Consider the following 22675-nt stretch of genomic DNA (forward strand, 5'->3'; position numbering starts at 1 on the left):
CTGTTGGTAAAGAAACATTTGCAAATTGCTAAGTTTCTTTTTATAACATGTCCTATAGTCTGACCTATGCTACTCAGGAGGCTAAGGAAGGAGGATTTCTTGAGCCCAGTAGTTTGAGGCCGGCCTGGGGAACATGGAGAGGTCTTGGCTCAAACAACAAACTGGAGGAAAAAAAAAGGATCATAAATCAAAAAGGAGCTGGGTGCCGGGTGTAGTGGTGCACACCTGTGATCTCAACACTAAGAAAGGCACAGGCAGGAGGATCACCACGAGTTTGAAGCCAGTTTGGGCTACATAGTAAGACCTTGTCTAAAACGAAAACAAAAACAAAAAAACAACACAAAAAGCCGGGCATAGTGGCATGCCTGTAATCCCAGCACTTGGGAGGCTGAGGCAGGAGGATCACGGAGAGTTCAAGGCCATCCTAAACTACATAGTGAGTTCAAGACCAGCCTGAACTACATACATATGGAGACCCTATCTCAAAAACAAAAACAACAGGGCCCGAGTTTTAGCTCAATGGTTCTGGGTGCCTGCCTCTCAAGCCCAAGGGCCCAAGTTCACAAGGTCCCAAGTTCGATCCCCAGTACCAAAACAAAAGCAGTAACAACAACAAAAAAGTCAGGTGTGGTGGGTGCACACCTGTTATCCCAGCACTAGGGAGCCTAAAGCAGGAGGATCACTGTGAGTTCAAGGCCAACCTGAATTACAGAGTGAGACTGTGTCTCAAAAAAAACAAACAACAAAAATAAAGTAAAAGAAAGACAGATGCTTAATATTATGTATTATTAGATTGCAATTTAAAATGAGAATATGCCAGGCGTGGTGGTGCACCCCGGTAATCCCAGCACTCAGAAGACTGAGGCAGGAGGATCACTGAGAGTTCGAGACCAGCCTAGGCTACATAGTGAGTTCAAGGCCAGTGTGAACTACATAATGAGACCCTGTCTCAAAAAACAAAAAACAAAACAAAACAAAAAATAAAATGAGAACAAGGTACCACTACACACCTCTTAGGGTGGGGAAAATCCAAAACACTGAACACTAAATACTGAGGTTGTGGAGCAACAGGAAGGCTCAATCCCTGCCTGTGGGAATGCAAAGTGGTATATCTGCTTGGCAAGCAGTTAGGTGGTGTCTTGCAAAACTAAACAGTCGTTACTAAGCCCCAGAATGGTTTTGCTACTTGGTTTTTACCCAAATGACCTGAAAATTTATGTCCACATAGAAATCTGCAGGTGAGTGTTTATGGCAGTTTTATTCATTATTCAGTGTTTATGCCAAAACTTGGAAGCAGCAAAGTTGTCTTTCAGTAGGTGATTACATAGATAAACTATTGTCCATGCAGGCAATGGGTTATTATTCGGCACGGGAAAATGAGCTAGACATGGATATTACCAAGTGAAAGAAGCTAGTCTAAAAAGGCAAATATGAATGATTCCAACTGTATGATGTTCTAGAAAAGGCGTAACTTTGGTGACAGAGTGATATATGCACATCTATGTTAATAGCAGCACGGTTTTTAATAGCTAAATCTTGGAAATAGCCCAAATGCCCATCAACTAATGAATGGATAAAAAGATGTGGATTTTTTACACAATGGGATACTATTCTCCCATAAGGAAGGAAGGATGAACTTCAGACATTTATAGCTAATGGATGGACCTTGGTGCCATACTCTTAAGTGAAATAAATCAGACACATGTTTAAATACCGTACTGTTTCTCTACTGTGAGAAACCGAAAGTAGAAATAAGGACTAAAATGTATAATAGATATTGGGAAATGGGAAGAAAACGTTAAAATGGGAAGGGGAATGAAGGAGGGAGAAAGGAAGGAAAAGACAAGAAAAAAAAAGAAAATAAAAGGAAAAATGGAAACAAAGCTTTTGTACATCGGGAGGGGAGGGGGCTGGAGAGGAGGGGAAATGGGAAAAAAGAGGTGGGATGTATCATGTACAGGGGCAAATTCCCTGCGATGAGTGTTATCATTATGTATGCCTAAAATGTACCAATAAATGTTTTGCTATTAAAAAAAAAACCTATGGTGACAGTGAAAAGATTGGTGGTTGTCAGGAGACAGGAGGGATGAAAGCACAGATGTTTTGTTTTGTCTTTGCAGGGCTGGATGGAACCCAAGGCCTCTTGGATGGTGGGCAAGTGCTGTGCCACTGAGTTACATTCCCTGCCATTTTTCAATTTTATTTTGAAGCCAGGTGTGGTGGTGCACGCCAGTAATGCCAGCACTCTGGGAGGCTCAGGTAGGAGAATTGCAAGTATGAGCCCAGCTTGGGCAACTTAGTGAGACCCTGCCACAAAATAAAAGAATACAACCAAAAGGGCTGGGGATGTAGCTCAGTACAAACGCCCTGGCTTCAATCCCCAGTATGGTTAGAAAAAAAATGTAGGTGAATCAGTAGGAACAAAGATGCCACACGGGGGCTGGGGATTTAGCTCAGTGGTTCCACTGCCGGCCTTGCAAGCACAAAGACCCGTCTTCCAGGTGACAGATGCCACATGGGTGGGAAAGAGGTGCCTATGCGGCATCAGGGGGCACAGAGGACCCTGCACCTCCTGCTCAATGTTGCCATGAACCTAAAACATAAATTAATGTAGGGGCCGGGGATTTAGCTCAGTGGTTTCGCCGCCTGCTGCACAAGCACAAGGACCCGAGTTTGAACCCCGGTACAAAAAAAAACAAACAACAACCCATAAATTAATGTCTATTTTTTTTGTTTTGGTACCGGGGATCGAACTCGGGTCCTTGCGCTTTCAAAACAGGTGGCGTAACCACTGAGTTAAATCCCCGGCCCCAATTAATGTCTATTTTTAAACAGACTGATTATAAAATAAAATCTTTTTAAAAAGTTATTTCAAAGCAATAATTCCATAGTCATTTTAGGCCCATTAGCATTCTGACATTATAGGTAGGGTTATAAATAAGATTATTTATAAAGTCACAGATGGGGTTATGACAAACAAGATCACGGCCGGCACCCGTGGATCCTGGGCTTTGCAGGCTGCGTCTGAGCGCCGGTGGAGGTTCAAGGTCAGCTCAGGGACGGTGGCCCCCTCCTTCTGCGCCTCCCACAGCGGGGCGCTTCCGCCATTGTCCTCCACGGCATTTCTTTGACACCATTAATTCTGGTCCAGAGTGTGCTTTCTCTTTAGCCCCCAGCCTGGGAAAGGAGACGAACAAAGAGAACCGGGCCTGGCCCTGTGAAGCCGCTGGCCGCGGTGACAGATGGGAGGCCCCAGCGGCGGCCTGCTGTCCCCAGGGCACCCCTTAAGGAGAGGAAGTGAATGGGTCCTTCTCTGTTAGCTCAGGTCACAGGGACCTCTTCGGAGTCGCCACTAGGCAACGCCTGGGCAACAGAAAAGCCTGCTGCCGCCACCCTCCGGGGAAGTGAATAACAGCCTGAGGGTTTCGGCCAAGGGGGTCATCGACTTGCCTTTTACCAACCAGTGGGCATTGTGTTTGGAATCTTCACAGTAGAAAAAAAAGACATGGTATAGGCCCATAATCGGCCACTGCATTCTACCATCTTTGCTTGGTTGTGGATTCAAAAGATTAGAAATAGCTTTTAAAAAAATATTTATTAAATGCCTCCTTGCACGCGGCACTTCACTGCACAAACGTAAGAAAGATGAAGCAGGCTTGGCCTTGCTCTCCTCTCCAAGGCATTGAGGGAAGGCGGGTGGCCTTTTTAGACTAGCTTCTTTCACTTGGTAATATCCTCTCTCCTCTCCTCCACAAAGGCATAGAAGCACAAGAGAAAGACTCAAGTTGGACCAATACAGATATGGAAAGCTATTTCCATTTAACATATTCCAATCCAAGGCATATACATTTTGTTTTATTTGTATGTTTTTTATTTTTGGCTTTTTAAGATAAAGTCTTGCTATATAGTTCAGGCTGGCCTTGAACTCACTGTCTAGTGGAATTTGGTACAATCCTCCTGCCTCGGCTTCCCAAGTGCTGGGATTACAGGCATGCCCCACCATACCAGGCTGAGACATACATTTTATTATTTATTTATTTACGGTACCAGGGGTCGAACTCAGGACCTTGTGGTTGTGAGGCAGGTGCTGCACCACTGAGCTAAATCCCTGGCCCACATTTTATTTTTTTTAATTTTACTGGTACAGTTTTTTTTTTTTTTTTGATACCGGGGATTGAACTCGGGTCCTTGCACTTTCGAGGCAGGCGACGGTAACTGGATACTTTTGATATACATGATGATCACATTTGTCATAGGGAATTTGTACTTGATCCCCCCCCCCCAGGAATTGAACTCCCAGGCAGGCTCAATGCCACTGAGTTAAATCCCCGGCCCCCTCCCCTCCCTTCTTCCCCTCCTTATTTACAAAAGCTTTGTTTCCATCGAGACATACTTTTTATTTATTTATTTATTTTTGGTACCGGAGATCGAATTCAGAACCTTGCACTTACAAGGCAAGCGTGGTGCTGCTGAGCTAAATCCCTGGCAATTTTTATTTTTTTAAATTAAAAAAAAATGTTTTCTACCACGCCGGCCTGGCAAGCACAAGATTCTGAGTTTGATTCCTGGTACTGAAAAAAAATAATTTTTTTGAAGCAAAACATTTATTGGTTTTTTTTTTTCAGTGCCATGGATCAAACTCAGGACCTTGTGCTTGTAAAGGCAGGTGTGGCACCACTGAGCTAAATCCCAGCCCTTATTATTGGTACATTTTAGATATACATGATAGCATTCATCATGGGGAATTTGTACCTGTACATGATATATCTTGCTGCTTCTCTTTTTCCCATTCCCCTTGCCCTCCCTTCCATCCCTCTTCCCCTCCTTATTTACAAAAACTTTGTTTCCATTTTTTCCCTCTTTTTTTTTTTTTTGGTACCGGGATCAAACTCAGGTCCTTGTGCTTGGGAAGCAGGCGCCAGAACCGCTGAGCTAAATCCCTGGTCCCTTTCCCTCTTTCTTGTCCCTTCTTTCCTTTCTCATTTGAACATTTTCTTCCCACTTCCCAATATCTATTATACATTTCAGTCCTTATTTCCACTTTCAGTTTCTCACAGCAGAGAAACTAGAAATGAGACATTAAGAGATGGCAGAAAGCTGCCCAGTGGGGTGGCACATACCTGTAACCCTAGCTAAGAGGAAGATCACAAGTTTGAGGCCAGCCTGGGCAACATACAGAGACTTTGTCTCAAAATAAAAAGTAAAAGGGCTGGGCATGATGGCGCACACCTGTGATCCCAGCACTCTGGAGGCTGAGGCAGGTGGATCACTGCAAGTTCGAGGCTAGCCTGGGCTACATAGTGAGTTCAAGGCCAGCCTGTACTACATAGTGAGTCCCTGTCTCAAAAAAACAAAACAAACAAACAAACAAAAAAGTAAAAGGGCCCAGGAGGTAGCTCAAGGCCTCCAGGATTCAATCCCTAGTACCACAAAGTAGAAAGCAAACAATAGGCCCACCAGAAGTAGTGATATTAAATTCAGCGTGGTAAATTATTTTTTAAATCAGGGTCTCATTCTGTTACTCAGCTGGACTCAAACTTCTGGGCTCAAGTGATCCTCCTGCCTCGGCCTCCAGGATAACTGGGACTATAGGTAAAAAGCACCACCACACCAGCTAGGAAGAACAATGTTATCACATTTAAAAAGCACAGAAAAGGGCTGGGGATTTAGCTCAGTGGTTCCGCTGCCTGCCTCGCAAGTGCAAGATCCCAGGTTCGATCCCCTGTACCAGAAAATAAATAATTTTTAAAAGCACAGAAAAGAGCTAGGGATGTGACTCAGTGGTCACTTCCCTAGAATAATAAGGCCCTGGGTCCCATCCTCAGCACTGCAGAAAAAAAAAAGTGGGGCAGTGGGGAGGTCGTCCAGGAACCATGGTCCATTTGTGGGAGCTGGGAGTCTGCTTGCTTCCTCACAGACCTGCCAAGAAAATGAAATGGAACCAGCTGTGGTGGTGCATGCCCAAAATCCCAGAACTCATAAGGCTGAGGCAGGAGGATCACTGTGAGTTCAAGGCCAGCCTGGGCTACACAGTGAGTTCAAGGCCAGCCTGAATTACATAGTGAGACCCTGTCTCCACTCCAAATAAATAAATAAATGAAATGAAATAGTTCTCTGGGAACTATTAGACTAGTTCTATTAGAACTATTAGTTCTCTTAGAATAGCTTCTAAGAATAGCTTCTTTTGGGCTGGGGATGTAGCTCAGTGGTTTCGCCACCTGCTGCGCAAGTGCAAGGACCCAAGTTCGATCCCCGGTACCAAAAAAAGAAAAGAATAGATTCTTTTAACTCCCATCACAGGTCCTTAAGGAAGTGACCTTTTCTGGTGGGGAGAAAGGTGGAGGTCACAGCATGCCCAGCCCTGTGTCCCATCTGTGTTACGAGGGTGAGGTCTGCACTTATCTTCCGGGCACATGCTGCGGTGGCACTGCTGTGGCTGCTGGTGAAAAATGAAGCCTGTTGGTCTCTCCAGGCTCTGCGCACCCTTGCCTGCCCCCCCTTCATGGAGTGTCACTTGTGCAATAGGATTGAGTAGCGGTGTATAACTCTCACTAGTCCAGGTGCAAGGCTTTCCTCTCCCCCAGCCCACTAGTCACTCTCCACACCTCATCCCTTGGCCCCAGGCAACTGCTGACTGTTCTTCCTTTTTCAGTTCTTTTTCCTCTCTCTTTTTTTTTATTCTCTTTATTTTTTTGTGGTACTGGGGATTGAATATAAGGCCTTCACTCTGAGCTACACACCCAGCCCTTTTAAAATTTTGAGGCAGGGTCTTGCTAAGTTGCCCAGGCAGAGCTTGAATTTGGGATCCTCCTGTTTCAGCCTCCCAGACTGCTGGGATTACAGCGTGTGTTACCATGCCCGGCTGATCTTTCTGTTTCTATAGATCTACCTTTTTGGATATTTCATGTAAATAGAATCACATAATGTGTGGTCTTTCATACATAGCTCCTGTTACCTAGCATGTTTTGGAGGTTCATTCTGGGGTCCCATGTATCACTATTCTGATCCCTTTTATTGCTGATAATTCTACATCATATGGCTGTGCCGTATTTTGCTTGTCCATTCACAAGTAATGGATATTTGGGTAGTTTCTAGATTTGAGTTATCATGAATAATATTGCATTTGATATATAGGAATAATGAATATTTGTGTGCAAGAATTTTATGGACATATTTTTATTCTCTTGGATAGAGTCCTAGGAGTGAAATTTCTAGGTCATATGGTTAGTTTATGAATACTTTTTTTTCAAAAAGACAGAGTCTTGCTATGTAGTTCAGGCTGGACTTGAACTCACTGTGTAGCCCAAGCTGATTTCAAACTCGTGGTGACATGATGATCCTCCTGCCTCAGCCTCCAGAGTGCTGGGATTACGGGCAAATGAATACATTTTTAAGGAAGCTACCAAATTCCTTTTGAGATGGTTTTGCCATTTTAAATTCCCACCAGCAATATATAAAGATTACAGTTTCTCCACATCCTTGTTTGCCTTTTATGTTAGAGCCATTCTTCATTCTTGTGTTTGTGTATGTGATACTGGGGATTGAACCCAGGCTCTTTGCACTGAACGACATCCCCAGTCATTTTTGTCACTTTTTAACTTGAAACAGGCTCTCACGAAGTCTCTAAGATACCCAGACTGGGCTTGAACTTGTGATTCTCCTCCCTCAACCTTCCAGAGCGCTGAGTTGTGTGCTACTACGGCCAGTGGTTGGAGCCGCTCTTTTTTCTTTTTTTGGTACTGGGGATCGAACTCAGGACCTTGTGTTTGCAAGGCAGGCGCTGGAACCACTGAGCTAAATCCCCAGCCCTAGAGCCATTCTTAATGGTGTGTAGAGGCATGCTATTATGATTTTGTTGTTTCTGCAACAGTCAATGATGATGAGTGCTGTTTCTTTTCCTTTTTTTTTTTTTTTTTTTTTTGTACCAGGGATCGAACTTGGGACCTTAGCTAAATTCCCAGCCCTAGTGCCATTTCTTATACATGTCAGTCATTCCTGTATCTTCCTTAGTGAAATGTCCATTCAGTTCTTTTGTTTATCATTATTATTATTATGGTACCAGGGATCAGACTCGGGACCTTGCATTTTCGAGGCAGGTGGCGGAACCACTGAGCTAAATGCCCGGCCCTCTTTTGCTTATTTCTAAATTGAGTTGTTTTCATACTGAGTTTTAAGAGTGCTTTATATTTTCTGAACATAAATCCTTCATGGAACTAGGTGTAGAGGCACATACCTATAATCCCAGCACTCTGGAAGGCTGAGGAAAGAGGACCACAAATTCCTACCCAGCCTGGACAATTTATGGATTGTCTCAAAATAAACAATTAAAAAAGGTCTAGGGATGCAGCTCAGTGCAAAGGCCCTGGGTTCCATTCCCAGGACCAGAGGTGGGGGGAGTTCTTTATCAGATATGTGATTTTGCAAACATTTTCTCCCACTGTGGTTTGTCTTTTCATTCTTTTTTTTTTTTTTTTGCAGTACCAGGGATCAAACTCAGGACCTTGTGCTTGCAAGGCAGGCGCGGTGCCACTGAGCTAAATCCCCAGCCCCCTTAATGGTATTTTTTGAACTGCAAATATTTTCTAATTTTTGGGGGGGGGGGACTGGGGATTGAACTTGGGACCTTGCACTTGCAACGCAGGTGGCGGAACCACTGCTCTAATGTTAATGATGTTCAATTTATCAACTTTTTTTTTTCCTGGTACTAGGAATTGAACTCAGGACCTTGTGCTTGCCAGGCAGCCACAGTGCCACTGAGAGCTACATCCCTGGCCCCTTTTTTGTTTTGTTTTTATTTATTTTCATAGCTGAATATTTATTTTATAAAAACTTTACAGGCTGTATAGTTTATATATAGTTCAAGGGCTAGGAATGTAGCTCAGTGGCACTGTGCCTGCTTGGCAAACACAAGGTCCTGAGTTCGATTCCCAGTACCAAAAACCACAAAAACAAAAACAAAAACAAGCTGATTTATATATAGTTCAAACTACTAAACAAAACAGTAGGTCCCATGGATGCAAAAATACTGTACCAATCAATCCAATGTAAAGGCAGATTTACACACTGTACAGCTCTCCATATGGCTAGGGAGTTGGTCAGTTCTAAGTATAAATTTCAAAACTGAACAAAAATAAGGTTTTGATTTTAATTCTTCATACATTCAATATGAGTGCAAACAGAAGCCCAGCTACTCACAGGTTCTTGTAGTCAGGAACAGCCCCCTCCTGCGGGGGATGCCCAATCCCACAGGGTGCTCGTGGACCCTAGCCGTGCACAGTGTGTGGTGTGCATGGAAAAGCGGGGACCAAGAACAATAAGTGTCAAATATAAGGTAGTTCTTTTTGAGCACAAATGTTTTTTGTTTTGTTTTGTTTGGTAGCGGGGATTGAGCTCGGGACCTTGCGCTTGCAAGGCAGACGGCGGCACCACTGAGCTAAATCCCTGGACCAGGGTAGTTCTTTTTGTTTGGAAAGGAGTTTCTGTTATTATTTTTTTTTTGGTACTGGGGATTGAACTCGGGTCCTTGCGCTTGTGCAGCAGAGGAGTTTCTGTATTTAATAGTGTGCCAAAAGAATTTTAACTTATTAGATATAATATATTCTAAATGAACCTAAAATTACTTTATAAACATAGAAACACTTTCATTTGGTGTAATACATCTATCATATCTGCAGATAGAAAACCAAAACTGTATATAAAGTAGTATTTCTCACCCAGCAACAAGAAGCACTTAGTTTTTAAAAAGGTCAGAAAAAATCCCCCAGCAACAAAAAGGTCAGAAAAACTATTTAAAACACACTAAGACTAACTTATAACTTAGATATTCATTCTTAACCTAGTCAGTGACTAATACTGCAAAACAGGCTTTCTTCTAGAGAGACAGTGGTTTCTTCGTGTTAACTGGGTAAGAAGTGGACATATTAGGAAGAAGGGAGAACCCACTGATACTTCAGAATGAATCCTAAGTACTTGATAAGACTGTCCTAGGAAACACTTTTTCTAGAAGGTGAGTTTTGCTTCTGATTTAGAATTCTGTGTCTTGGAAGTATCTGCACCTAGCTCCTTGGAGACAAAGGAAATATCCCAGATCTTTGTATCTCCATGTGGGGCAGAGGTGAGACTGGCTACTACCCTTTTTAGTAGGGAAAAATGGGGAAAACATTATTCCAGACTTTCCTGTCACCCAAATGAACAAAACACAATTCTTCTTGCGAGGCAGGCACAGCGCCACTGAGCTACATCCCCAGCCCCACACAATTCTTTTTTTATACAGTACTAGCCAAAGGAAACAAAAAACAAGTTTCTGAGAGCAGTCTAGTGTTCACCAGTCCACTTGTACACTTGTGCGTGGATAAGTATAAAATAATGATGTTTGGACAAAAGAGCTTTGTAGTTATTTATCTTAAAGGTACAGGACTTAAAAACTCCTCAGAAATAAATAGCTAGGATGTTTCCAGTCCTGCTTCCAAGGATAAGCTACAGGTGAACATGTTTCAGGCCGAAGATGGACTGTGGCAACTGGGAGCAACCGATGTCCCACTCAGACCAGCTCTAGTGTCCTCCAGGCGTGGCTGGCTGCCAATCAGAATTCATCAATTTTTCTCTGCAAGTACTTTAACATGGAGTCCACGCCCTGGGCCGAGCCCCAGATCTTCTTCAGCACCTCGTACTCCCTCTTGTTGGCCTGCTCCAGCTCCAGCTCCAGCTTCATGTTACAGCGCATGAGAGCCTTGGACTCCTCCAGCACAACTGGATTACACAAGGCGAGCTCCCTGACTCGAATCATGACTTCCTGGGTGAAGGTCCCTGGCCAAAACACCTGGGACACCAGGCCCTTGCTGCAGGCCTCCTGAGCTGTCAGTTTCTGCCCACTGAGAAACATCTCATTTGCAGATGGTTCTCCCATAATCTTGGGAAACGTAACGGTAGAGCAGCCATCTGGACTCTGTCTGAAGGTAGCATAGGGTGTTTGAAAACAAGCCTTTTCATTAGCCCAAACCACATCACAAAGAGCCAATATGGATGCTCCTAGTCCAATGGCTGGGCCACTTACTGCTACAATAATAGGCTTCTTAAACTGAATGGAAGTATTCACGAAATTTCTGACAGCCTCAGCCATTTTAGTGCTTTCTCTTTTCCGGTCATCTGTGAGACGCCGTATGAAATAAAGTCGAGACCGCAGCAGAAGACGCTGCCGATTACGCTGAGCAGCACCAGCTTGCTGTCATCGGCAGCAGCCGTGTTCAGAGCACTCTGGACTTCTTTCATGACCTCCAGATTTAGTGAGTTGTTCTCTGATGATTTTCTGGACAAGACGACGTGGGTGAAGCCATCCTGCTTCCTGACAACAATATCGCGGTATCTGTAGACACTCTCTATTTGCCTCACACTGAAACGCAACCGCTTGACAAAAGACTGGTGTCTTCTGTCAATAAATTTCCTTTTCCGGGATGTCGCTCCTTTAACAGACGTCTGCGTGTTGGTTGTTCCTTTGGCTGTGAGCGCATCCATAAAGGGAGATGGAGACGTACCTTTTTCATTAACGGCCAAGCCTGTAGCCATGGCTGCGGTCACCGGGCTCGGCACCTGAGGCACTGGCGGGTGTTTTGGGGGCCTGCTCCCCATCCTGGCTCGATTAGCACCAGAGCCCAATAGAGCTCCCACCGGCTTCTCTGCTGCCACTTCTGGTGCCACCAAAGGGGTCCAGTTTCTCAGGGCCCTCTCTCAGAAAGCCCCCCACTGCAGCCTTGCTCGTAGGTACAAGGCTCTTGATACCTGTCCTGACAAGGTCCATGCTCTTCTGGCTGGATAGCGAAGTTGCCATGCTTTTCCGGACTTCCGGCTGGCCACGAGCAGTGCCCCGTTGGACTCCTGGTCCTTGCTGATCACCTGTGCCTTCAGGGAGGTCTTGGAGAAGCCGCTGTTTGTGGACCTGGAAATCTGCTTCCTCGCATTGTTGGAAGAGGTCCTGCTGGTCTGGGTGAGTGCGCTCTCTTTTTGCTTCTTGGCGTGGTACGGGTTGAAGTTGCAGATGCACGCCTTGAAGTTCTCCAGGTGCTGCTCCGGCTCCCACGTGTCATCCTTGTTGTTGTAGTCTTTCCACCTCACCAGGTATTCGATCTTCCCTTCTTTGTTTTTCCTTTTGTCAACAATCTTTTCAACTTAGTACAGCTGCTCGGAGGCCATGGCAGAGACTGGCGCGAGTGGGGCCCCACTTTCAGTTGGTCCCGCCTGGCGCAGGCGCAGTGCACTCCTGTGCTTCTCTGGGGCGTGGCGGGGTTGTGCACAGGAGCAGTTGCGCAACGCAGCCCTGGCACTCACTGAGCGGGATGGGGCTGGCACCACTCATCACGCCCCGCTGGGCAGGGGTGGCGGTGTGGGCTGGGGCAGTCTCCTACGGAGTGCAGAAATCTTCCTATTTGCTTACCTACCCAGCGACTGACTTGTTTCATTTTTAGACAGGGTCTCACTTTGTAGTGGAGGCTGGCCTTGAACTCACTATGTAGCTCAGGGTGGCCTCCAACTCGCGGAGATCCTCCTGCTTCAGCCTTCAGTGAACTAAAGGTGTAGGCCTGGGCCGGGGAGGGAGGGGGGAGAGAGAGAGGGAGGGAAAAAGAGGGAGAGGGGGAGGGAAGGAGGGAAGGAGGGAGAGGGGGTAGGGAGGGGGAAGGGAAGGAGGGAGAGGGGGTAGGGAGGGGGAAGGGATGGGAGAGAGAGAAAAGAGAAGAGACAGGCCTTGAATTGGACTTTTTCCCTCGCTTTTTCCCCTATTTTCTGGTGTTTGTTTTTGCTTTTGTTTTGTTTTCTTTTTTCTTGATTGTTCTGTGCTTGCAAGGCAGGCTGTGGAACTGGCTTCAGAACCACCAAGCCCAATTGTTTGTTCTTTTTATATGAGCGTGAACATGTTTTCTAGTTTTGTTGTTGTTGTTCTGTTCTTATTTTTATTTCTTCCTTCTCTCTCTCCCAATAGTCTGTGTCACCAGTTTCCCAAAGTTTGTATGATCTTCCTTTGTTCTCCAGCCTTGCTACTGATCCTTTCCTCTGTCTTCTATTGCTCTTTTTTCCCCCAACCCCTTTCAAATCTTCTCCCCAAGGGTACAACTGCCATATTAAGGACTTTTTAAATTGCATACAATTTTCTGGTTTGTTTTACCTTTTGTTTATAACCACAAACATAGTTCATATGGTTAAAGGTGGCAAATTAATAGCCAACACAGTTTGTCATTTTCTAGGCTGAGTTTAATGCTACTGTTATTGCCAATTGCACTACTTTAGCCAAGGTGACATAATTGTGCTAATCACTTGTTCTTCCTGGTATACCAAGGCTGAGATTGCCCAAGGTTTTGTGTTTTTTTTGGTACCGGGGATCGAACTTGGGTCTTTGCGCTTGTGAGGCAGGTGGTGGAACCAGGGGCGGAACCACTGAGCTAAATCCCTGGCCCTTGCCCAAGGGTTTTAAAAAATAACTATAGGCCAGTGCCAAAGAACTGGGGCTGGACCAAGTAGGCAGAAATTTGTCATTTCCAATAAATTGAAGATGTAGGATCTTGCAACAGACTCAAAATCCAAAAGCCAGCTACATCTGGAAGACACTCCTGAGAAGCAGTCATTTTCTAAGGGTTCTGAATATTGGCAATAAAGATACTTGGCATAAGCAATTTACAAGTATCAATCTAGGAATTAAACTTTAAAAAAAATAGAAAATGAGAAGATACTTAAGCAAGATGCAACCCTCCCAGACTTTCAGCTCACCAAAGGTGAACCCAGGGAGGTGAAACAATCTGAAAGCCACCCACCTGGACTCTCTGAAATAGTAATAGTGTAAGTAACAAAGGAGGTGAATGAGCCTCTAAGGAAAAAAATCAAAGCAGAAATAAGTTTCTCAGATAACTACAGAGATGGTGACCATAATAAAAGACATGCTTAGTGACTCTAGAGCAGATACAGATAAAAAAATAGAGGAGCTTAGGAAAATGATGGAAACCATAAATGGCCAGCATAGGAAAGAAATGGAATCCATGAAACGGATTCAAACAGATATGCAGGAGATTAAAAATTCCTAGAAGAATGAGGCAATGTGAGGACAGAATATCAGATAGAGAAGACAGGATTTCAGTTAGAGATTATGAAAAAGAAAGATTTCTTTACAATGGCAAGAAACCATGAAAAATCAATCCAATAGTTGCTAGATGATGCAAAGAATAACAGAACTGATTGGAGTTCATGAAAAAGCAGGAGATAGCCCCAATGTTAACACTGCTGGATATTTATCCTAGAGAAATGAAAACTGATGTTCATGCAAAAACTTTCACATGAATTTTTTTTTTTTTTTGGTACCAGGGATCGAACTCAGGTCCTTAGCTCGCGAGGCAGGCGGTGGAACCACTGAGCTAAATCCCCGGCCCTTCACATGAATCTTTAAAGCAGCTCTATTCCTCAGTGCCTCAACCTGGAAACAAGCCCCCAAATCTCTCCCCATGCGGCACCGATAACCGAGTTGTGTTTTTACACTCTACAATAAAAGGGAGCAAACTGTTGATATGCACCACAGCCTGGGTGACACTCAATATCATTACATTGTTTAAAGAAGCTTGTGTGGAAAGGTCACATACGAGGATTCCATCCATATGTCATCTGGTTCCATTTATATGACAGTCTTTCTTTTTATTGCAGTACTGGGGATTGAAGCTGAGGCCTCTGCACTGAGCTACATTCCTAGCCCCACACTCACTTGTTCACTCTTTCTTTTTTTTTTTTTTGGTACTGGGGATCAAACTGGGGTCCTTGCACTTGCGTAGCAGGCGGCGAAACCACTGAGCTAAATCCCCAGCCCCACTCTTTCTATTTTTGAGACAGGTTCTCCCTATGTAGTCTATGCTAGCCTTAAACTCACTATTTAGACCAAGATGACCTCCAACTTATGATCCAAGCATGAGGCACTATGCCTTGCTGCTTGTTTTTATTTCCATATTTCTCTCCAGGTATTTCTTATGTATTAGGTTTAAAGACAGGGTCTCAGCCAGGCATGGTGGTGCATGCCTGTAATCCAAACACTCTGGAGGCTGAGGCAGGAGGATTGCTGAGTTCGAGGCCAGCCTGGGCTACAAGTGAGTTCAAGGCCAGCATGCACTACAAAGTGAGAGCCTGTCTCAAAAAACCAAAAATAAATAGATATAGATAAAAATAAAAATAAAGAGGGCTGGGAATGTAGCTCAGTGCTAGAGTGCTTGCCTAGCAGATGTGATGCTTTGGGACCAATCCCCAATACAATAACAAAAAAGGAATTTTTCCTTAAACTGACAGCAAGAGATAAGAGCTGCAGTATTTTTTTTTTTACATTTTTTTTCGGGAGCTGCACTATTTTTTCACTGTTTTTCCTCTGATGTGTCCAAGCCCCAGGACAGTGCCTAGCACATAGTAGACACGCAGTATTTTTTGGTATGGTTGATTGGAATTGTAGCTTTAAAACTAGATTTTAAAATTTCTTTTTTTTTTAAAGGGAATTTTATTTATTTATTTTTGAGATAGGGTCTCCCTATGTAGCCCAGGCTGGCCTCAAACTCACAGTGATCCTCCTGCCTCAGCCTCCCAGGTGTACACCACCACACCCAGCTTAAATTTCTTTTTTCTTCTTTTTTTTTCTTTAGACAGGGTCTTACTATATAGCCCAGGCTGGCCTTGAACTCACAGCGATCTTCCTGCTTAGCCTCCCAAGGGCTGGGATTACAGATGTGCACCAGCACATTTTTTTTTTTTGGTACCGGGGATCCGACTCAGGACCTTGCACTTTCGAGGCAGGAACAGCACCACTGAGCTAAATCCCCAGCCCCTCCTCTTTTTTTTTGAGACAAGGTTTCCCTATGTAGTTCAGGTTGGCCTTGAACTCACAGCAATCCTGCTGCCTCAGCCTCCCAAGTTAAAATTCATTTTTAACTAATACATCAAATATACAAACTTCACATATGAATGGTTTACCTTGTGATGTTTTGGTACATGTACACACTGTGTGATGTTCTAATCAGGTTATCCATGCCTATCTCCTATTTTTTTTATTTTTTGGTGCCGGGGATTGAACTCCAGTCCTTGCACTTGCACAGCAGGCGGTGAAACCACTGAGCTAAATCCCCATCCCTATTTTAAAATTTTTATTTATTTATTTCTATTTTGGAGACAGGGTCTTGCTTTGTAGTGCAGGCTGGACTTGAACTCACTCTGTAGCCCAGGCTGGCCTTGAACTCATGCCAATCTTCCTGCTTCAGCCTCCTAAGCACTGAGACTTGACATATTTTCCTTTTTTTTTTCCCCGATACTGGAGATTGAACTCAGGACCTTGTTCTTGCCAGGCAGACTTGGTGCCACTGAGCCACATCTCCGGCCTGTATTTTCATTTCTGTATGGTGAAAACATTCAAAAACCCTTTCTTTCCCCCACCCCTTCTCCCCTTCTCCCCTTCTCCCCTCCCCTCTCCTTTCCAGGTTTCTCTATGTAGCCCAGGCTGGTGTTGAACTCCTAGCAATCCTCCTGTCTCAGCCTCCCAAGTGCTGGGAGTACAGGTGTGCGCCACCACATGGAGCTCTTCTTCTAGCTTTGTTTTGTTTGTTTGTTTTTTGATACCGAGGATGGAACTTGGGTCCTTGCGCTTGCACAGCAGGTGGTGAAACCACTGAGCTAAATCCCCGGCCCCTTCTAGCTTTTTAAAAAATACAACATTGTTATCTCTCCTCACCCCACTGTGTAATAGCACCATGACTTAGTATCTATTAATCGCCCTCTCCCAGTCTCTTCCTCCACTGTACTCTCCCTGGCCTCTGATAATCACTGTTCTACCCTGAACTTCTATGAGATCATCTGGTCCTTGTGAAGGTGCTGGGGATGGAAGCTGGGGCCTCACAGATGCCAGGCAAGTGTGCAACCACTGAGCTGTGGCCTAGACCAGAGCAGCTCGGCCACCCATGGCTTCTACACGCGTGAGCCCACACTGATCTCCTCTTCTGTGCCTTGCTTATTCCACTAACATAATGATCTCCAGTCCCAGCCATGTTGTGCTGAGTGGTGGAGTTTCGTTCTTTTTTTATGGTTGAACAGCACCCAGTGGTGTACACACACCACCCTTTCCTCAGCGTCCCTCAGCAGGGGCACACTTGAGTCACCGCCCTGTCTTGCCAGGGTGAACCCCAGAGCACAGATGCCTCCTCCACAGACAGAGCAACTTCCTTCCTGTAAATCCACACCTGGTAGGGGGATACTGCATCTTGTGCTCATGATATTTTTAATTTTTGCTGATACTGCTGATTGAAACCAGCAGCGCTCCACTACTCTATCAGCAGCCCTTTTTATTTTTGATTTTGAGACAAAGTCTGGCTAAGTTGCCCAGGCTGGCCTTGAACTTGCCATCCTCCTCCCACCTCTTCTGAGTAGCTGAGCTAGGATTATAGGTGTGCACCACCATACCTGGCTGTTTTTTTTTCCTGGCTCTTTTTTTAATTTAAACATTTTTTGCAGTACTAGGACTGAACCCAGGGACTTCACACACAGCTACATTCCCACTCTTTTTTATTTTGAGACAAGAAGTCACTAATCTGCTAAATTGCCCAGGCTGGGGTCTAACTTGTGATCCTCCTGCCTCAGCCTCCTGAGTGCTGGGATTACAGGAGTGTGCAACCACACCCAGCACTCAGCTTATTTTTAATGTTATTTTCTGATTAGTAATGCTGTACTAAGTACTACACCACCATCAGTGTGGAAGGGGTCCATTTTCCCTACAGCCTTATTGGCACTTGTAAAATTAGTGTTGAGCCTAGGTCTCCATCACTGCACAGTGAATTTACAAGACTGAGAACAAAATATAGCTCCCATGAGATAAATAAGGATTTGATGATTACTACCTAGAGTAAAAAAAGGTACCAATATAGCCAGGCGTGGTGGCACACACCTGTAATCCCAACACCTGGGAAGCTGAGGCAGGAGGATCTCTATGAGTTTGAGGCCAGCCTGGGCTACATAGTTCAAGACCAGCCTGAACTACATAGTGAGACCCTGTCTCAAAAACACCCCCCAAAACAAAAAAGTACAATGCCAGGCATGATGGTGCATGCCTGTAATAACAACAATAAGGAGGCTGAGTCATGAGGATTTCAAGTTCAAGCCCAGCCTACTACATAGTGAGACCCTGTCTCAACAAAACAAAGGTAGAGTTTCTACTGAATGCACATCGCATTAGTACCATTGTAAAGTTGAAAAACCCTAAGCAAAACCATCATAAGTTGGGAACCAAATGTCTATACTCTCACAGAGGACTAACATCTAGAATAGGTAAAGAATTCAAAAAATTTAGATCCCTCAAAATAAAAGACCCAATCAAAGATGGGTAACTGAAATGAAGACAGTTTTCAGAAGAAGGAATGCAAATGGCCAATAAACACATGTTCAATATCATTGGCTATTAGAAAATGCAAATTAAAACAACACTGAGCTACCACCTACTCCAGAAAGAATGGCCATCATCAGGGCCGGAGATTTAGCTCAGTGATTCTGCTACCTGCCTCAAAAGCTCAAGGACCTGAGTTCGATCCCCAGTACCAAAAAAAAAGGCCATCATCAAGAAATCAGCCAATAACAAATGCTGGCAGGGCTGGGAAAGGAGGAGGAACCCTTCTGCATCATTGGTGGGAGTGTAAACTGGTACAACCACAATGGAAATCATTATGGAAATTCCTGAAAAAACTATGGAGGGCCGGGGATTTAGCTCAGTGGTTCTGGCACCTGCCTTGCAAGCGCAAGGTTCCGAGTTCGAAAAAACCCTAAATATGGAAATTTCATTCAACCCAGCTATTCTCCTTCTAGGTATCTTCCCCAAAGAGTTAATCAGATTACAGGGATACATGCATTCCCATGTTTATAGCAGCACCACTCAATAACTAGATCTTGGAAATGGTCACCAACAGATAAATGGGTAAAGAAAATGTGGTACTGGGTCAGGGATTTAGCTCAGTGGTGCCGCCACCTGCCTCACAAGCACAAGGTCCCAAGTTCAATCCCCGGTACCAAAAAAAAAAAAATGTAGTATTTATACACAGTGAAGTACTACTCTGCTCTAAAGACAGATATATTTGAGTCATCTGTAGGAAAATGGATGCACCTTGAAATAATAATGTTAAATAAATCAAACATACAAGCTGAAATACTGTATGGTTTCTCCTATATGAGAAACTCAAAGTATAAATAAAATAAAGAGCAAATGAAAAGATAATAAGCAGGGAGATAGATCTTTTGCAAATGGGAAGCAAATAAAGAGATGAAGGGAGGATTATGGATGAGGAAGGGGAAGGGGAGGTAAAAGAATTAAGATGTGTTCTGTACATGTACCAACTCCCTATGATGAATGTAATCATTATGTCCTGCAAACATACTAACAGAAATAAAAGTTTTTTTGGGGGGTACCAGGGATCGAACTCAAGACCTCGTGCATGCGAGGCAGACACGGGAACCATTGAACTAAATCCCCAGCCCAGAAATAAAATTTTTAAATTTTGTTTTGTTTTTTTTGAGATAAGGTCTCGCTTTGTCATTCAAGATAGTCTTGAACTCACTACATACCACAGGTTGGCCTTGAACTCATGGTGATCTTCCTGCCTCAGTCTCCCAAGTGCTGGGATTATAGGCATGAGCCACCTTGCCCAGTTAGAAATACAAAAACTGTTTAAAAAAAGAAAGTTTGAGTTGGGGGCCCAGGATTTAGCTCAGTGGCACTGCGCCTGCCTTGCAAGCACAAGGTCCTGAGTTTGATCCCTAGTACCCGAAAAGAAAGTTTGAGTCCTACCTGGGCAACTTAGGGAAACCTTGTCTGAAAATAAGGAAGTTAAAAAAAAAATAGGGCAGAGCTAGGAATGTAGCTCAGTGCAAAGGCCCTGGGTTCAATCCATGGCATCACAAAATAAATAATACATAATTTTAAATGTGGGGTAAAGGAAAATAATTTTTTTAGGAAAATTATTTTTAGCTGTTGTTGTTTTTTGAGACAAGGTCTTAGTATGCAGTTCAGGCTGGCCTCGAAGTCACTATGTAGCCCAGGCTGGCCTCAAACTTATGGCAATCCTCCTGCCTCAGCCTCCAGAATGCTGGGATTATAGGTGTATACCACCATACCCTCGATTTTCCTATTTATAATTTCTAATTTTTTCAAAATTTAGCAAACACATATGCTGATTTTTCTATCAGAATAGTTTCATCTATAATTTTTGGGGTTTTATTTTTGGTACCAGTGATCAAACTCGGGACCTTGCAATTGCGAGGCAGGCAGTAGAACCACTGAGCTAAATCCTCAACCCTAATCCATAATTTAAAAACAGATGCTACCAAAATAATAGGCACTTTGAAAAGGAACATTTGTTTAAGGGTAAATGATGAAGTTATATAGGAATGAAATACTGTATATATGATTTGAATTGTGTACAAGGGAAAAGTAATGCATTGTTGCTTAGAAATATCTTTACATAAATGCTTAAATATATCTCAAAGATGAATATTTTATAAATTGAACCCGTGAATCTGGGCATTTTGTATCCATGTTCATATATTTTACATATAATTGAATGTATAGAAATATAGTCTGAAATTATACACATCAAGCTGATAATAGTAGATTTATATATAGAGAGACAGAGAGATAAGACAATCTCACCATGTAGTTCTGGCCGGCCTTGAACTCACTATGTGGCCCAGGTTGGCTACTTCACTGCAATCCTCCTGCTTCAACCTCGCAAATGGTAAGATTAGAGGCCTGTGCCACCACGCCTCAGCAATAGTGGAAATATTTTTTAGAACGTTAGGTATAGGGGCCAGGGATTTAGCTCAGTGGTTCCGCTGCCTGCCTCCCAAGCGCAAGAACCCGAGTTCCATCCCCGGTACCAAAAAAAAAAAAAAAAAGAAAAAGAACGTTAGGTAGTGATTTTTTTTTTCTGAATTTTTCACTACAAGCATGTAACATTGATTTATGATTCTAAAATTGTGAAATGTGCATTCACAAGTTACTGGAAAACTCCATATTACAGTATGTCTAGAAGTGAAAGTAAGCAATCCAAAATGCTATGTACAAATATACCCAGTTTTATAAAAAAATACATATAAACATGGACATTTAAAAACATATAGGGTTGGGGATGTAGTTCAGGGGTGCCCTGCCTGCCTGGCAAGCACAAGGTCCTGAGTTTGATCCCCAGTACCAAAACAAACAAACAAACAAAAAATATGTACATATAAACTTTAGCCTCGAGTAGTGGTGGCACACGCCCGCAATCCCAGTACTTGGGAGGTTGAGGCAGGAGGACTGCCACGAGTTCCAGGCCAGCCTGGGCTCCACTGTGAGTTCAAGGCCAGCCTGGAGTACACAGGGAGACCCTGTCTCAAAAAAAAAAAAAAAAAAGTGTATATATATATATACACACACACACACACACACACACATATTTCAAAGTACAAAAATTAAAAATTATTTCTAGGATGTTGGGTTTATGCGTGTCATTTATTTCTGCCATAAAATTCCTTTTTGGGGGGACACTGGGGCTGGAAACCAGGGCCTCGAACATGCTAAACACTAAGCCACACTCCTAGTCGGTTCTCTTTTTTCTGAAAACTTGCAAGTGGCACGGATGACTTTTTTTTCTTTTTGGTACTGGGGATCGAACTCAGGACCTTGCACTTGCGAGGCAGGCGGCGGCACCACTGAGCTAAATCCCCGGCCCACGGATGACTTTTCTAATAAGAAGTAAAAACACTATTTCTGAAAAGAAATTGTGAAGGAAATAGGAAACAATGGCAAATTATTTACTGGCAGGGGAAAGGGCTCTTTCCCAGGCTTAGCGATAAAACCCTGACAGGAAACTGCAGCTCTGCTCCCATAGGACACGCACGCACCACGCAGGCGCGCAACCTCGTAAAGATGCGCGCGCACAGGCACCGACCCGTATACCTTCTGTGGTGTGAACTTGCGTGGTGCACGCTGATGAACAGGTGCGACCCCCTGATGGTCTTGTGAACCCTTGCGCCGAACAGCTACGTCCCTCTGAGGCCCCTATGCGCCAGTGCCGAAGTTCTCACACCTCTGCCCGCAGCAGAATTCCCAGGAGGCCTCTCCAGACAGCGCAGGGTTCCGGCTCCAGTCTACACTCGGCCGGCCGCCGCGGTCCAGAACGCACGTTTCCCACAAGTCCCCCGAGGGCGGGCGGGGCGGGCAGGGACCCACTGGGAAACCCGCGGACCCAGTGTCGGAGTGAGCGTGTGGAGAGGACAGCCAGAGGCTGGTCCTGCAGTTTCGGTCGTGGTGGCGGGAGATGCCCTCCTACAGGCCTTTAGTTTACGGCCTTTGTCACCAGCCCGCCCACCTCCCAACAGGGGACAACATCTGGGGTCACACATGGGGTGAACGAGGCGAACTTACAAAGTCCAGGTGGAGTAGAAATGGATTTCTAGAAATGAAGTCTGAGGAGAGCTCTCAGTTTAGACCTCAGCAAGATTTCAAATTCAAAGAAAGTGGCGAGCTGACCGCAGGTAGCCCGTTTCCCGGCAGCCTTTTCCGTGCCCTGACGTTTTTTTCAGACCCGAAGGGCGGGAGCAGAGGATTTACGTTTGGGTGTTGGGTGAGGGCTTGTAGGGCTTTTCTACGTTTCTGGAGCAACAC

At 44.3% G+C, this 22675-nt stretch overlaps 1 protein-coding gene and 1 pseudogene across 10 annotated transcripts in view; both read right to left on the minus strand.

The window, feature by feature from the left end:
- Was (WASP actin nucleation promoting factor) overlaps window positions 1-22598 on the minus strand; it is a 39943-nt gene extending 17345 nt beyond the window's left edge. For 3 of the 9 annotated variants that reach the window (XM_013068213.3, XM_087189773.1, XM_004871947.3), the window contains exon 1: window positions 21968-22429. The gene's annotated coding sequence lies outside the window, so the exon portion shown is untranslated. The other 6 variants (XM_087189774.1, XM_004871949.3, XM_021249980.2 and 3 more) reach the window with 5 other exon arrangements.
- On the minus strand, window positions 7-21961 carry LOC147824394 (chromodomain Y-like protein pseudogene; annotated as a pseudogene). The gene has a single exon (XR_015442402.1). The product of XR_015442402.1 is annotated as a chromodomain Y-like protein pseudogene (transcript).
- Window positions 22599-22675: the final 77 nt, after the last annotated feature.

This window comes from Heterocephalus glaber, unplaced genomic scaffold (genome assembly GCF_053883595.1).
Source record: "Heterocephalus glaber isolate CG9 unplaced genomic scaffold, H.glaber_assembly_v1.0 deba00001546, whole genome shotgun sequence".
In the NCBI taxonomy this organism is placed as follows: Eukaryota; Metazoa; Chordata; class Mammalia; order Rodentia; family Bathyergidae; genus Heterocephalus; species Heterocephalus glaber.